Source organism: Cheilinus undulatus, linkage group 13 (genome assembly GCF_018320785.1).
Source record: "Cheilinus undulatus linkage group 13, ASM1832078v1, whole genome shotgun sequence".
Taxonomy (NCBI): Eukaryota; Metazoa; Chordata; class Actinopteri; order Labriformes; family Labridae; genus Cheilinus; species Cheilinus undulatus.
In genome coordinates this window covers 6257950-6273517 of record NC_054877.1, presented here as the reverse complement: position 1 = coordinate 6273517, position 15568 = coordinate 6257950, and the positions used below count along the sequence as shown (strand labels likewise).

At 40.2% G+C, this 15568-nt stretch overlaps 1 protein-coding gene across 1 annotated transcript in view; it reads right to left on the bottom strand.

Annotated features, from left to right (window-relative positions):
• The window catches only part of LOC121520599 (contactin-associated protein-like 4), a 222844-nt gene that overhangs the window by 175127 nt on the left and 32149 nt on the right, over positions 1–15568 (bottom strand). The window lies entirely within an intron of this gene.

Here is a 15568-nt window from a genome sequence, read left to right as displayed (position 1 = left end):
TCCAAATGAATACCCTGAAATTTTTCAAGTTTTTATAAATATTTTCCCTAAAGCTTCAAAGTCGATTTCCTCTAAAAAAAAAAACTCACCAAAATTACTAATGCGTTTCCCAACTTTCTGATAAAAAGCCTCATTACCAAACAAACACCTACAAAACCAACAATAAACTTCCAAATTAATTTCACAAATTCCAAAAATGTGTAAAACTTTCAAGCAAATTTCATCTAAATTTTCTTATATAATTCACAAAAATACAAATAACACAAAATTCCATGAAAATGCTGGAAAATTCCCCCAAACATCCAACCAAATTCCAAATTTCACGAACATTTCCCCTTAAATTTCAAGGCAAATTTCCTTCAAAAATGAAAACAAAATTTCCCAAAATTACCAATACATTCCCAACTTTCCGATAAAATGCCCAATTTTCAAACAAACACCTACAAAACCAAAAACCAAACCAAAATAATTAATTTCACAAATTCTCGCAAAAAAATCTATTAAAGCTAATGTTGTCTAAATTTTCTTTAAAAATCCTTAACATTTCACAGTAATTTCTCCCAACATTTTAAGCAAATTACTTAAACTTCAATTGAAATTCCAGACCACTTTCTAACAAATTTTAATAGTAGGACTTATTTCTGTGTTGGAGGAAAGCCAAAATATCAAGTCCTCATATGTGCATGCAGGGACTTAGAAGGTTAAGCTTTTAGAAACCAAAGCTTTGTTCAGATACAGGACTAAGTTTTAGTTTCACAAAAAGTGGCCCAAAAACCCTCTCTGAAGCACTGACATAAAAATGCAGAGAGGCTGGGCTGACTCATAAAGACAAAAAAAAAAAGTCCATGTACAAAGATCCAACAAGAGCAGAAATGGTTTTATGGGAATGCTAGAACACTTGAAACACTAGCACTAATAGCTCACTTAAAGGCTCTTAAAAGCAGAATATGAGAGGTAACTGAGCCAGAGCATCACATTTTACAGCCTGGATAGACACCATTTAGCAGCTGAAGAGGAGTGCAGTTTTATTTTTTGGACTAGATGTCAGCTAAGTGGAAACATGCCTTGACTTTCTGCTCCCGTCTCTCAGTGAACATAATAAAAAAGCTCACACAGCAGCAGTTTGATACAGGAATTTCTCCTTTTGTAGAAGGAATAAAAATAATTTCATGGTTCAGACTGATAAAAGTGGATGGAGAGAGGCATCCAAACACAGCTGAGGGGTTCAGAGAGCAAAGATCAATGGGAAAAACTACATTTTAGACAGAGCTGGAGATGGATTTTTATCTTTTAGACGGAGTGAAAAACTGTTGGGTTGTAAAAAGCGCTGTGCTGGGAGCTCGCTCCTGCTGGGAGAGAAGTGGATGAGCTTTACAAAACAAAATAGTTTAACTGGACAAAATGTCCATATTTTAGGATTTAAATGATTCGAGGTGGTTGTTCATATTCTCACATGAGCAGCTAGTGACAAAGAAGCGAGCTTAATGTACCCCAGGAATGAGCGGGTCTTTGAGCGGTAATGGCACCATATTAGACAAATGAAGAGTGTAATAGTGTCCACTTGGATAAATGAATGTTGTAATCATGTCGTGTTGTGGAGATGAATGGCGTCCTAAGCGGCTCATTACAGGCTGGAAAACAAATCAGCCGTGTCAGAAAGCGTCACATGATTCACACTTAATACTTAATGGATGATTTGCTGCAATATAAATGCCATGTGTTAGACATAGTGTGGAATAATTCAAGTCGCTTAAACCTGTCTTAATCGACTTCTCTCCCGGTCGTTATTCAATTAATGATTTGTGTTGTTTTGCAGCTTTTTTCTTTCTTGCTCTAACTACATAATAATATGGAGAAGTAATGTACTGATAAATAAACGGGACACTAAGAAGTCATAGAGTGTGTCTTTTATGAGCGCAGTGCTGTCTCGTACACAGATATATAACCATGAGCTCAGTAAACATTCATGTTTTTCCACACTAACATGTAAGCTACAGTCAAACTCACACTGCCTCTGTCTAAAGCCTCTCTGTTAATGGATGTTGTTCTCCGCCGCTGAGACAAGAGCCAATTACTATGATTCACGCTGCGGTTTATCCGACCAACAACTCTGACAAGGCATTAGCTTCGATTACTCTGTCAGCATCACTGTCTTCATCTGAACCTACATCCAGCACAGCCTCATGATTTGACGTTTTATTCATCTAATTCTGACAAAATGTTTGAATCATAATCTTTCACCAGAATGGAAAATGATCTACAACAAAATTACATGTTATAACTTTTATACAAGAGAATGGATTCAAAAGAGCAACTCTTCATTTTCGTTATTACCTTGGTTGTCAGGGATTTTTCCACTTACAGTAAGTAACACTATGATTTAGACTGATTTTACTGAACACTTTGACAATGCTGTGGTTCCACAGGTTTTCCTCTACTTGTGTGTTTTACCTATTATACACTATATATGGCAGGGCAATTCAATTACAAAATCAACTCCAAATTTCAAATCAAGAAATGTACCTGGGCTGGACATGTTCAACAAGTGCTTCTGTGTATTCAGTGGAAAATACGGCACTTCCTGTTGTTGGGGGGGGGGGGGGGGTAGGGACATGTAAGAATCATGTGACAGGTCATGCCCACAACTTGACGATACTTATTTCAACATAGGAACCGTTGCAAATACCCGTGTTCTCGTTTATAAAGATTTTTGTTATGTGTGCTTTATTGTGTATTTTTACAAACCCGTCACTGCAACGAAAAAACGCTCTGAAACATGGTGAATGTGTGAAATGTTAGTGTAACTCCCCAGATTTTATATGCAAAAAGAATGATCGATCTATCTTATCTGGTTTCAAATCTACCACCAATCAAAAATGAATATGCTAATCGTAGTGTCGGCTGAGGTATAAATGTTTTATCACTTAAATAAAAATAAAATAAAAAGGCCCCTGTCTCAGGGAGCACGGTCTGTGGTAGTAGTCTATGGTAGTAGACCCTGGCCTCTATTGATCTTGTGCTTGGGGCCTGGCCTTGTACGACCATGATTAGTGCCTCTGTGCCATCCTTCAGTCCAGCTTTATTAGAATGTTTTTCTGAGGTCAGGCATCAATCTGGTGGTGGTACATGCCAACCAGAGGCTTGTCCTTCCAGGACAGTCCCTCTGGGTACTCATCCTCCCCCTTTGGTTTCTGCAGCTCATGATATTTACTAACAGGCCACCACTGAGGTCCATCTATCTAATGTACTCTTAGATGTTTGTTGTGTCTTCCTGGATAGTGGCTCTGGCACTCACTAGTCCTCGGCGTCCCTCCTTCTAAGAAGGTTTCTGGCTTCAATCCCAGTTAGAGAGGGCTTCTCTGCACGTAGTTTGCATGCTCTCCCTGTGTGCATGAGTTGGTTCTCTCTTGGTGCTCTGGCTTCCTTCCACGGCCCAAAGACATGCTTGTTAGGTTAATTGGTGACTCTAAATTGCTCTTCATTGTGAATGTGACACGAGCATTTGTCGGTCCCTGAATTTCAGCCCTGTGATGATTGGTGGTCTTTAACTATGAGATGATATAAGGTCTATTGAGCTCAGATTGTTACAGCAGGTCATTAAGATAATGTATTGTAACATAACAAATCAGAGCCAGTCTTTATTAAAGAGATAGAGTGGCTTTGCTCTTTATAGATATTTAATCCATAAAGTAATCATCATATGACCCCTAGCTCTGTGCTCGTCTGATCTCCTCCTGATGGTCTTTATCCCCCAGGCTTCAGCCTGACACACACTTGTTGCTGTGGGAGGTGGCGGCGCCCTCAGCGTGAGAAGCAGGTGAATTACAGCCGTCTGAAGAGCTGAAATGAGAGGAACGCCTCTCCATCACCAAGTGCTGTAATCCCTGAGGAGATAATGTGCGGTGAGAGCAGCGTCTGAGGAAACACTCAGCCGAGAGCAACGGAGAGAGAGCAGAGGGGTTTAAAAAAAAAACACTGGGTCGCTTCTCCTCAGTGGAGCTTTGGCATTTAAGAAGCGACGTCCCTGAAAGTGTGACCAGTGGAGCACAAACACAGACAGCTCGGAGAAAAATGGAGCTAAATGTTGAATACCTGCTGGACTCTGCAGCCGCTGAACCTCGACACTGACCCCGGCTGTGTCTGACAGAGCGCTTTCCTGAATATTAAACTGCTGCACCGTGGCCCTCGGTACAAAATGAACAAAAACAAACATAAACTTCTTTTCTTTTTGAGAAAAAAACATACTTCTGAGGGAAAACACCTTTTTTCATTTTATTCATTCAGCAGAAGAATAAACCCAACTTTCCAACAACTAGATACTTTTGACTCCCAAGACAAGACCATTTCAGAAGAAATCAAGCAGAACTGAACCTAGGACTACCTCCTGGCAGTTACGTGTATGCCTCCATGAGGAATACAGTTACTGACAGTGAAAATACACTGGTGGGTCGGGAAGAAGGTCTAGATTGGTTTCAATATGTGCCTCTGCCCACGGCCAGCGTACTCTGTGCTGGTTTCAGAGCACTTCTCACCAGCGTTTATTGTTAGAAGGTAATGAAAAATGACTTCTGCTTTCCTCTGTAGCATGCATAACACTCTCTGGCATTTGAAGCAGCTATAGACCTGGAAACTTTGCTCTTTAAAAGACAAATCAGATCAGCTTCTTCTCCTTTGTTGTTGGCAGAGCTGGTATCATAAGTCCCACCTCTTCTTGTCTTTGATTGGCCACTAATAGAGAAGTGACATCGGTAAGTGTGACGTTGATGAACTGTTTCAAATGAGAACATTGTGAGCACAGTGAGCAACTGATGCTAAAACTTTCTATGCACTCACGATGCTGAAAATGCCAGACTACATCTGTGTTGTAATGACAATCAGCACCGCCAGCACAAAAACAGACATGGACACTAGGGCTCAATGATTTGCAGAAATAATCTAATTGCAATTTTTTCCCCAATACCGCGATTTAATGTGCGATTATTTTTAGGTTATTCATCTTGTGTATTATTTAAAGAATTCAAGCAATAAATCATTCTATATCATTACCTAGAATCAGTCAAGAACACTCATCATACGGGACCGCAGATGGTCAAGTGGTTTAAGGCGCTACCCATGTACGCGGGCGGCCCAGGTTCAAATCCGACCTGTGGCCCTTTACCGCATCTATCAAATAAAGGCAAAAATAAATCTTAAAGAAAAAGAACACTCATCATACATTAAACCATTTCATTATAAAATGGATATACAGTTTAACTTGGCAGAGAAGACTTTGCTCAAAAGAAGCTCGCTGGGATAGTCAAGTAGCATTCTCTGAGTTTCCAAGGAGTGTTAGCCAGACACCCCCGTATGGACGGATACATTTATGAAAATGTATATTGAAAAAAACGAAATTATTTCAGAGGTAATTAAGCTATAATAGCCTGAATCCGAATATGATGGTGCAACAAGCGTTATGCTATGAAGGAGGTGGCTGGGGTGGAGGAGCTGAAGCTTTTTGCTATGAAGGTGGAGGCTGGGGTGGAGGAGGTGAACTTTATGCTATGAAGAGGAGGCTGGGGTGGAGGAGCTGAAGCTTTATCCTATAAAGGAGGAGGCTGGGGTGGAGGAGCTGAAGCTTTAAGCTATAAAAGAGGAGGATGGGGTGGAGGAGGTGAAGCTTTAAGCTATAAAAGAGGAGGCTGGTGTGGAGGAGCTGAAGCTTTAAGCTATAAAGGAAGAGGTGAACTTTATGCTAAGAAGGAGGAGGCTGGGGTGGAGGAGGTGAAGCTTTAAGCTATAAAAGAGGAGGCTGGGGTGGAGGAGGTGAAGCTTTAAGCTATAAAAGAGGAGGCTGGGGTGGAGGAGGTGATGCTTTAAGCTATAAAGGAGGAGGTGAACTTTATGCTATGAAGGTGGAGGCTGGGGTGGAGGAGGTGAAGCTTTGCCAGCAGCAGCGTTGTTTATCAGCATTAATGCAAGCAAGGGTTACAAAGAAGTACATCATATTTAAATACACCTCTGTCATGAAAGACAGAGCTGTGATTGGCTGTGGGGGCTAGGAGGCGATAACTGGGATCAGCTGGTGGTCAGCTGATCACAGCTGGGCATATGACCACCATGTCCTGCATGAACTTCATTTAGTTATGGTATCTTATCGTCAAACCTTCATGGAGCTATTGCCACATGCCTAATCGTATTCAAGTTAAAATTCGATGCAACATGAACCAATAATAACTGTTTACCAGTGTCTGTGTATAGAAATATCCTGGTGGATTTTAAAATGTCTATTTGGAGACTCTAAAAGTACATCTGGTAACCAAATACAAAGTTTGGTGGGTTTTTTTAAAAAAAGGAAATGATAAATTACTTAAAGAAAAACCTTGACTTTGATTTTTCCTGTGCTTTCCCTTCACTAAAGGACTAGTTTCTGTTGCTGTGTATCTGTGAGCCGCTACTGGACTTTGGTGGAAGTTGGTAGAGATTTTCTCGTTTTATAAATCTGTAACATGGCCAACTTTACTTTATATTTCACACTTTTTATGAGTGTTTTAAGCCCTTAAAATTCCACAATACCAGCTGGTGCAGGGCAAAGTTAATTATATCTTAAAGGAGCCCCTAGTAGTCCAGGCCCCAGGTGATAGCTTTCCTTAGCCTAATGGTAAAGTCTGCCTCCGTACCTATCCTCCTCATTTTCCCTCTGGCTCAGGGACAACTTTATCAATCTGACCCATTGTAAATGCACTGCAGAGTATTCTACAAATGCAGACATTCCTGCCAAAACAAGGTAAATTGTAAAAGTAGTAAGGCCATCTATTCAAGAGGTTTTCCAGGTGTGGGATGCAGTCTGACAGCCCTGACTTGTACATAGTGAGAAAAACATCGAGCCAAGTAGGCCAACACATCCATGCATCAGTCTGAAACAGTCATAACGGTGTTGATGCATGTTTTTAATAAACTCTGGATTGCAGAGCTACATGTATAAAGGCCACATTCACTTTTATGATGTTTGACCTCCAGGTTTAAGTGGGATTGTGCCATATTTGGCAAAAATCCACCAACATATTCTAGATATATTGTGCTAACAGGATTTAACCTCACAGTGACCTTTGACTTGTACCTCCAAAATGAAATCTGCTCATCCTTGAGTTAGACTGGATGTTGCAAAGTTTAAAATAAAATTCAGAAGGTTTTGCTTTCACAAGAACGACCTGGATTGGCAAGTGAACACGTGGAAACATAACACCTCTGGCCCTGGCTATCATTGCTGCTCTCAGCTTGGGAGCAGAGAAGTGAAGAAGTGATTTTTCAGTCTGTAACACAGTTTAGGAAGTGACTGTGCTAACATTTTTCCACTGAGTTTTAGACTAACAGCGTTAACTGATCTCATAACGCTCACATAACAGAGTTTTCTCTTCAGGTAAAAGGAAGAGACGTTTCAGACGGTTATGTTGACATTTCAGCATTGGGATATTTATTTTCATTCAGTCAAATATCCTCCTGAAACACCATCACTCAGCCTTCGGCCAAGTCCTGCACTCATTCACTGTCAAAAAAGAGAAGTGATAGTTTGGCAGCAGTAAAAAACGACTTCGATAAAAATCTTGAGGCTTTCCATGCCGAGCTGTCAGACTGTAACCAGAGACATAAAGGGTTAATAGTGCTTATTTACCTGCATAGTCCACATTTCTATAATTCCTGTGTACAGCAGAAAGTCCAAAGAGCCAGGTACCCTGAATACTGATAAGCTCCAGTGTTTCCCCTAGGTTTGCAGTCTGTATAGGGACTGATCCACTCCGATATTCACGGCACACCTGCACCCAAACACCTGTGAGGGGCCGTGTGTATCTCTGCCTGCTGTGGTGAGGAGATTGAGAGGGAGTTGATGCGGACATGAGCCCAACTGTCGCTAATTCTAACCACATCCCATCGGTTTGTCACTTTGCACCATGATATACACGGGATTGCAGGATTTTCCTGCATTACAAGTGTCAGACTTGTTTCGAGAATTTAATAAATTGTGCGCAAATGCTGCAATCTCATGGAGAACTCTCTCCACATGATACTGAGTCAAAGCATCCCAGCACACATGTGACCACAGCTCTGACATAAGGAGGAGGGGGCGGGGCTCTCTGGTCAGTGAGCGTGTGGGTTTGATCAGCTGCAGTCATGCAGTCAGAAGGAACAAGATGGAAACCAGGACTCAGAAATGACGTGCATTCGTGTAAACGAGACAAACAACATAAGGCTATTTTGTTTGTTTAAATACACTGTAAAGTGAAAATAAATCTGTATTTAGGTTTGTTGTGTGACAGGTCACTGTGTTATGAACCCCTAAATCAAATTTCAGTCAACTGAAACATTTTTAAATTTATGAAATTAAGCTTCAAAATCATGTAAAATGAGGCAGTAATTCAGTCACATGTAGATCTCAGTGTTTTCACGTTTACAGCAACCATATTCTAACATATCTAGTGTGTTAAGATAAGAACTGTGGATTTCACTTTACAGGGTCTTTAATAAAGGGACATGGTATAGACCCGCTCTGTAATCTAGACTTCTGTTGTGTTCTGGCACTATATAGAAAATACAATTAAAAAATAAGATCAACTCCACCTTCAAGGGGGGTGGGTGGTGCTGTTGAGGGGGGTAAGGCGCCTCCCTAGTATAATGGTAGGGAAATGCTAAGCTCCATCCATCACCTCAGCAAACAGCAATGAGCACAACGCCCTGCTCCTCAGAGCTCTAAAAGCTCCTCAAACCCAGAGTTCAGCTGCTCTCCGTCGGAGCAGAGTGAAGGCTTTAGTATTTAACCATTCAGAGCATGTAGCAGTGAGTGGGATAATGAGGCTGCAGACATGGTTTGTTTTTTGCTCCAGAGCGCTAACAATCATCCTCAAGCACAAAACGTCGATGTTCATTTTACTAATCCACACAACTTCTACCTGCAGTTTGACCTAAAGGGGTTCAAGCATGTTTCTCCATGGATAAACACAAACAAAGAAGAAAAAGGAAGGCACAGATATTCCCCATTTTTACTTTCTTAAACTACCTACCTCAGTCTGGTTTTCAATGTCAAGGTCCTCTGAGGAAAGAGGAAGTAGTGAGACTTGGTCCTTTAGTCCTTCTACAATCAGTGCATCTGTTGATTTGGTGTTAGACATATGGATGTATGGACAGATGGACAGGCCCTTGCTGGGATGAAGGCATAAATATATTTTCATCTGGAATTATGAGTTTGAATTAGGGCTGAACAATTTGCAACATGATTGCAAATTAATATGCAATTATTCTTAGGTTCCTGATCTTAATCACTTTTTAAAACAAATTTAAGCAATACATCATTCTATATCATAACCTACATTCAGTCAGGAACACCCTCATCATACATTTAACCAGTTTTATTGGAAAATGGATTTACAGTTTTACTTCGCAGAGAAGGCTCTGCTCTAGAAATGCTCCCTGGGTGAGTCAAGCAGCATGCTTTAACTTTCCAGGGAGTGCATGGATGGAAACCACCATATGAATAGAAACATGTATGGCAATGTAATGAAAACAATAAAATTGTTTCAGGAGAAATAAATCCATACCAGCATGAATCTGAATATGAGGGTGCAGCAAGCTTTAAGCTATAAAGGAGGCGGCTGGGGTGGAGGAGGTAAGCTGGCTATCAGCTAGCACTAAGCTTCATCAATTTTAGATTGAATGAACTGATTATTTTTACTATATATGGCGATTTTGATGCCAGTTGCTTTATTAAATCATTATCATTTTACGTTACTCGTTTTGTTTTAGAAAAACCCACATAAAACAGGAAAAGGAGGATATCTGTAAACCATTATAAAAGATTTGACACTTGAATGTTGGTTTAATGCATATAAAATCTCTGCAGCAAAAAATATAATAAATGGATTTATTTATCTTGTATTTCGACACATTTCAAGTTATAGAAATATTGCAACTTGGGCAATTTGTAAAATGCAGCAGGCCATATTGTGATTTAATCTCATTTGCAATTAATTTCCTAGCCCTACTTTGAAATATGGGTTTACTGAAAAGTGAGAAAGGTGATACGTATCCATGTATATGATTGGACAAAAGATATTTTCATGACTATTTCAAGGGCTGCTGTAATGATGTTCCTCCACCTATGCTGCATTCAAATGGAGACATGGCATCATTATCCACCTTGCATGAAAACAGTCCAATTATAAAAACCCCATGATGAGAGGCAAAAAGATTGCCATGTGTCACAGCTGTCTTTTATTGTAAACAGGCTGTATAAGATGTTGTTTGTGTTTAATGTTTCCTCCTGCGTATCTCTCAGTACTTCGAGGAACTGCCGCTCCTCCTCTCAGAAGGGAACCTCTGGCTGAAAAACTGTCAGACAGCCTCCAAACGGAGCCGCTCAGCATCTTTGACTTCTCACTGCCAACAACAGCAGGGATATTTGTTCTTCATTTCCATTTCTTCATGCAGCTGTCAAACACACTCCTGCATGATGTTCATTCCTTCTGGCCTCCAACCTTTAGCCAGCTGGAAAATACCAGATAATAAGCTCATTATACGGTCCGCTCTATGTGCAAGAACGCAGCCCACACACGTATCCACACAAACGGCAGTCTAATGCATGCATGGCTCTGCGTTACACTGCTGTACAGCTGCCTCCGAAAGGATAAAACAGTCTTGGTCTCACTGAGGCTCATCACACTGAGCAGTGATGTGGGTGTCTGTGTGGGAGACAGACATCAACCAAATGAAGTGATCAAAACAGCGGTGAGCAACCTCACAGCAGCATTTAAAATCTCTTTATCTTTAAACTGCCAGGTTTAACTCACATCAACATGGACTGAGGTAAAGAAGCTGCTGGGAAAACAAAAATTTCATCAGTTTGTATCAGTTGAAATGCTGCTGCAGCCCATAAACATTCACTGTGAATTATAACGGCTGAATTATGCAGATTCAGAGGCAATGCTTCAGGCTGCATCATCTCTACTAATGGCTCCAGGAGGAGATATGTATAATAAAATATCTACTAATACACCAGCTGCACTAAGTAAATAATTTGAATATATTTGCTTGTAAATATCTCTTAATGGGAAGCAGTAGACCAACAAGTCTCCCTGGAAAAAAACTGTTTAGCACAAAATTTAATTTTGTTCTGTCATTCAAATAAAATACACGGCACAAGGATATTCACCGCATCCAAGCACCTGCACAAATCTAATTTATTTCCAAAATGAAACACAGGATTGGACTCTGGGGATTCATAAAATTGAAAACTCTGCATTGCACCAGTAGAGGAGCTCATAGCAGCAACTATTTCTATGCAAATGAGAGCTAGAGCAGCATACTGTATCTTTTATCTTTTTATAGGGACAGTAGGCTGCTCAAATATTTTAATGAGTGCAAAGTTAAAGTAGGGTGGTATATCAATGCAATGTCTACACTGTGGGGTGAGACTGCATGCACCGTTGTCTGGGGTTTACATTTCAACAGCAGACTGGTCTTTCTGTGTGGCTGTGCTTGTTCTTTTGAGTCTCCTCATGATTTGGGGCCCTCACAGGATAGAGGTGCACTGATTGTAAAGATTTAAACATGTTGATGTTTAGAATAACATTTTTGTCTTATCTTTGATTGACCAAACAGATCAGTTTTTGTCTAACAGGCAACTTCTTCTGGCCAGTGAAAATCTCTTCTCATATTAACCCTTAGGGGTCCACGATCATGCTGGCATGATTTCATCATCTGCTATGTTTGTCACACGATAGCATTAAAAACAATGCTACATTTTGTATTGCAACATCTGCAAAGATCCTTTAGGTATAGATATGGTGTGATCTTGGGTAGAAAAATGGTTGAAAACCACTCTGTTAGTGTGTGGTGTGCTGTATTGATTGTCTTGCTGCACACTACACATGATAAGACCAAAACTCAAAATATTAAACATGTCCTAAACAGGTTCTTTACAGCCTAAACCGATCACCCATGAGTGAGATCAGCCAATGTGGACACTAAAATGACACCTGTCACATTTGTGTGTGATGTATCAGCTGGTTTAGTTGTTGGTCAGTCTATCAAGCCTGTAGTGCACTTAGGATTTAATACAGGTAGCTTCTCTTGCAAAGCTTCAAGCTGTAATATTTGTTCCTGATCAGAGAATGACCGAACCAATGAGCATCACTGTAGGAGAAAGAGGCTGGAGCTAGGGAGGTGGTTTAGTTGTACAGCAAGCATGGCAGCCAAGCGTGGATGACAGCTTTAGTGGCTGTTTAATCATAACTTGACAACATTTCTTTATCAAAAGAAGAATATAGGATTGCACTGAAAGCCTTTCTTAGTGGAAAAGATGTTTTTGCTCTTCTCCTGACTGGCTTCACTAAGACTTTGATTTCCCATCTGGCTCCAGTGATAGTCAACAACAATAGCAGTTGCTTGTCAAGCTCAAATTACGTGGTTCACTTCCAGAGTCAGTGCATGCCTACTGCGTCATATGTTTGGTTCTCTCTGATAGATATGTAATAAAAGTGACAGAATGTTCATCTAGTTATTCTGCAAGTTGATTTCATTATCAAACTTCTCCATGGCCTGTTGCCCAAATGGATATGAAATACATCCAATGCTACGGATGTCTGAAATCGTCTATCTGCTTACATTTCCAGTAAAAAACTACATTTTAGTGTGTATTCATAAACCCTCTCATCTTAAATGATGTTTAGAAGTATTCTTAAGCGACACAGCCTGTGCTGACCTCAAATTAAACTTTAATATATTTTCACATCCCACATTTACTCAAACAAAGAGCAGTTCTGAGCTTTGAACAAGCTTTATATCTACATTGTGTTTGCCCAGGCTCTCGCTAGCCTCACACGTCTGGACTTTAAGCTTTAACCACCACAAGTCTGCTTCACTTCCTCCACTCGTTTATTCAAAGACTTTGCAGATACATCAGTCATCTATAAAACACAGTTTCAGTCCATCAGGGAGCTGGTCTGGCTGGAAGAAGAGATCTATCTGGGTAATACTGTTGAGGTGAGGAGAAACATTTTTCCTGAGGATAGCTGCTCAGAGACAGAGCCTTTACACCCTCACTATAACAGCCGGTCTTTGGAGACCAGAAAACTGCACCGACACTGCAATAACACACATTTTACATCAGCTCCAAGGAGAGAAATTGGATGTCATGGGCAAAAGCATCTACAGAGCTTTGTGTATGTATGTGTATGTGTTAGGAGCTTTTTTACACCTTCGCTAAAACACAACAGCAGCTGCAGTCACAGCATGTACTTAGGTTTACTTCACAGCCCTCCTCCCTCAGGACGCATTAGAAGATAAGTGCTTCCTTTAAAAAAAATCTCTGCAGATAATTTGATGTTCTCCATCTTCTCCTGCCTCTCCAACTCCAGCAGAGCTCTGCTTTCCCGAGGCTGCAAACACAAAGGCTTCATAGATCTCTCTAACGAACTGAGACAAGAGTTTCTGTCCTTGAAGGAAGAAGTCATTGAGATGAGCGTCGATGCAGAACTTTGAGACTGAGCTGCTTAACTTTTACAGGATGGTGTAATTGGTGGTAGATAGGGTAAAAACTCTGACAGACTCCAATTAGAGCAGCGCTCAGAAATGTCTCATGCAGTCACAGGCTTCTCTACAGACTGATCTTAAAAAGTGTTATCAGTGTAGAAACTTTAGTCCAAATGACTAGACAGCCTCATTCACCTAGCTAACCTTGCAAAGCCGATGGATTTGCCAGATTCCACGTCTGTCATCAGACAGATCCGTGCTGCAAAGCTCCAATCTGAAACAATCGAACAAACCAATCAGTAGCTGCATTTCCATTACCCTTAGAAATGCGAAAAATCTAAATAGTGCAATAAAAAACAGTTATGGAAACACCTGAATTTCGACAAACTTCTCAAATATAATCAATTATCAATTCTTTCTTAATTTTTCCTCGTCAATGGCACTGTTGTAGCTCTGTGACCCACTGACCTCTCGGTGACCCTCTGCTCTAGCTGCAGGATGAGACGTAATGTTGATATAGTGATGATTTATGGGAGTCCATGCATTGTGTTGTATTTTGAAAGAACCGGATATTCTTTGTATATGACACCTGTTTACAGCTTTCTGATCGATGGGTATTGATGTGGTTTGGCAGTGGCCGGCGCTGAAAATAGACCCGCAGCATATCTCGAATGAAGCAGAGCGAAGTGTCAGGTGGTGACAGGTGTAGCTATTAGCACTGATGTAGCTATAGTGGCAGGTTTTTACAGAATAAGACCACACTCATGCATTAAATGAAGAGCAGATTAGACCACACTTTCAGACTTTCCTTTGTAAAAAATGTTGAAAGCCATGTATAATGTTCCTTCCACTTTACAGTTATCTGCCACTTTGTGTTTCTATCACGCAAAATCCCAATGATCTATATTTACATTTGTGGTTGTAATATGAAGAAATGTGGAGAAATTCAAGGGGTATGAATACTTTTGCAAGCCACTGTACATTTTTATATTTACCAATACTGATATCATAACGACTATATCGTGCATCCTAAGTACAACTATTTTCATAAGGAACATGAAGTATCAATTTATTCTATAAATAGCAATATGTCCTTCCTTTTTTATACACATATTAAGTCCACATTAAGGCCTGTGAAAACCAGTGTAGTCTAGTGTTTTCAGTGTTCAGTCTCCTGTTATGTCAGCTCTTTTTGTCGCTGTGCTGACAGTTTTCTGAGTTGAAAAAAATGTAGGAATAATATCGTGTTCATTAATGCCACTTCTACCTCAGTGGCCAATCAAAGTCAAGAAGGGGCGTGGCTTATGCTGCAAGCTTTGCCAACAGCAATGGTGGATGTTAAACTGATTGGACTCGTCTTTTGAAGGGAGAGGTTTCAGATCAGCTGCTGCTGTTGATGCCATATTTTCTGGATGATAGTCCATCTTTAAAAAACAAAAAGTAAGATTACTGCTGATATCTGATATGTTGGTGCTTCCAAACTCAGCTGATACTGATACATTCACACATACTTTTTATTGTAAAGAACACAAAATGGCAGAAATTGTCATTATGTACTGACACCAGTATATATGCTTTTAAGCTAATATCATGTTGATCTTTCAAGGACTTTCCTCAGATACTCTTATGAACAAATGTCAGAATAATCTTGGAATGATTTTAATAAAAGAGGCCCCACATTGTCTTTGAATTAATAAAAAACTTTAACAGTATTCAAATCTTAAACCAGCCAGGCTGTTGAAATATGAGGGTCTTAATTTCTTTAGAAGAAAACAGATGAGACTGGCACTCTGAACTCTTCAAATCAAAGATGCCCTCTCCTCTCTGTCAGAGAGATTCTGCTGATGATCAGGGAGCAGAGGATTATGGGTGGCTTTTGCTCCTCACCAGTATTACACTCGTATTGTGTGCCTGTCTTTAATTTAATCTTGTTCTGAAGCTTGAGGCCAATTTTGTCTCAGAGTTGATAATAATTCTTTGCTGAAATTCAATTCTTTGTAGTGTAGTTCACTGGGTTAGAAACTATCACACAGTCGTGTTATGACCTGATAAAGTCATGGGGTGAAAAATC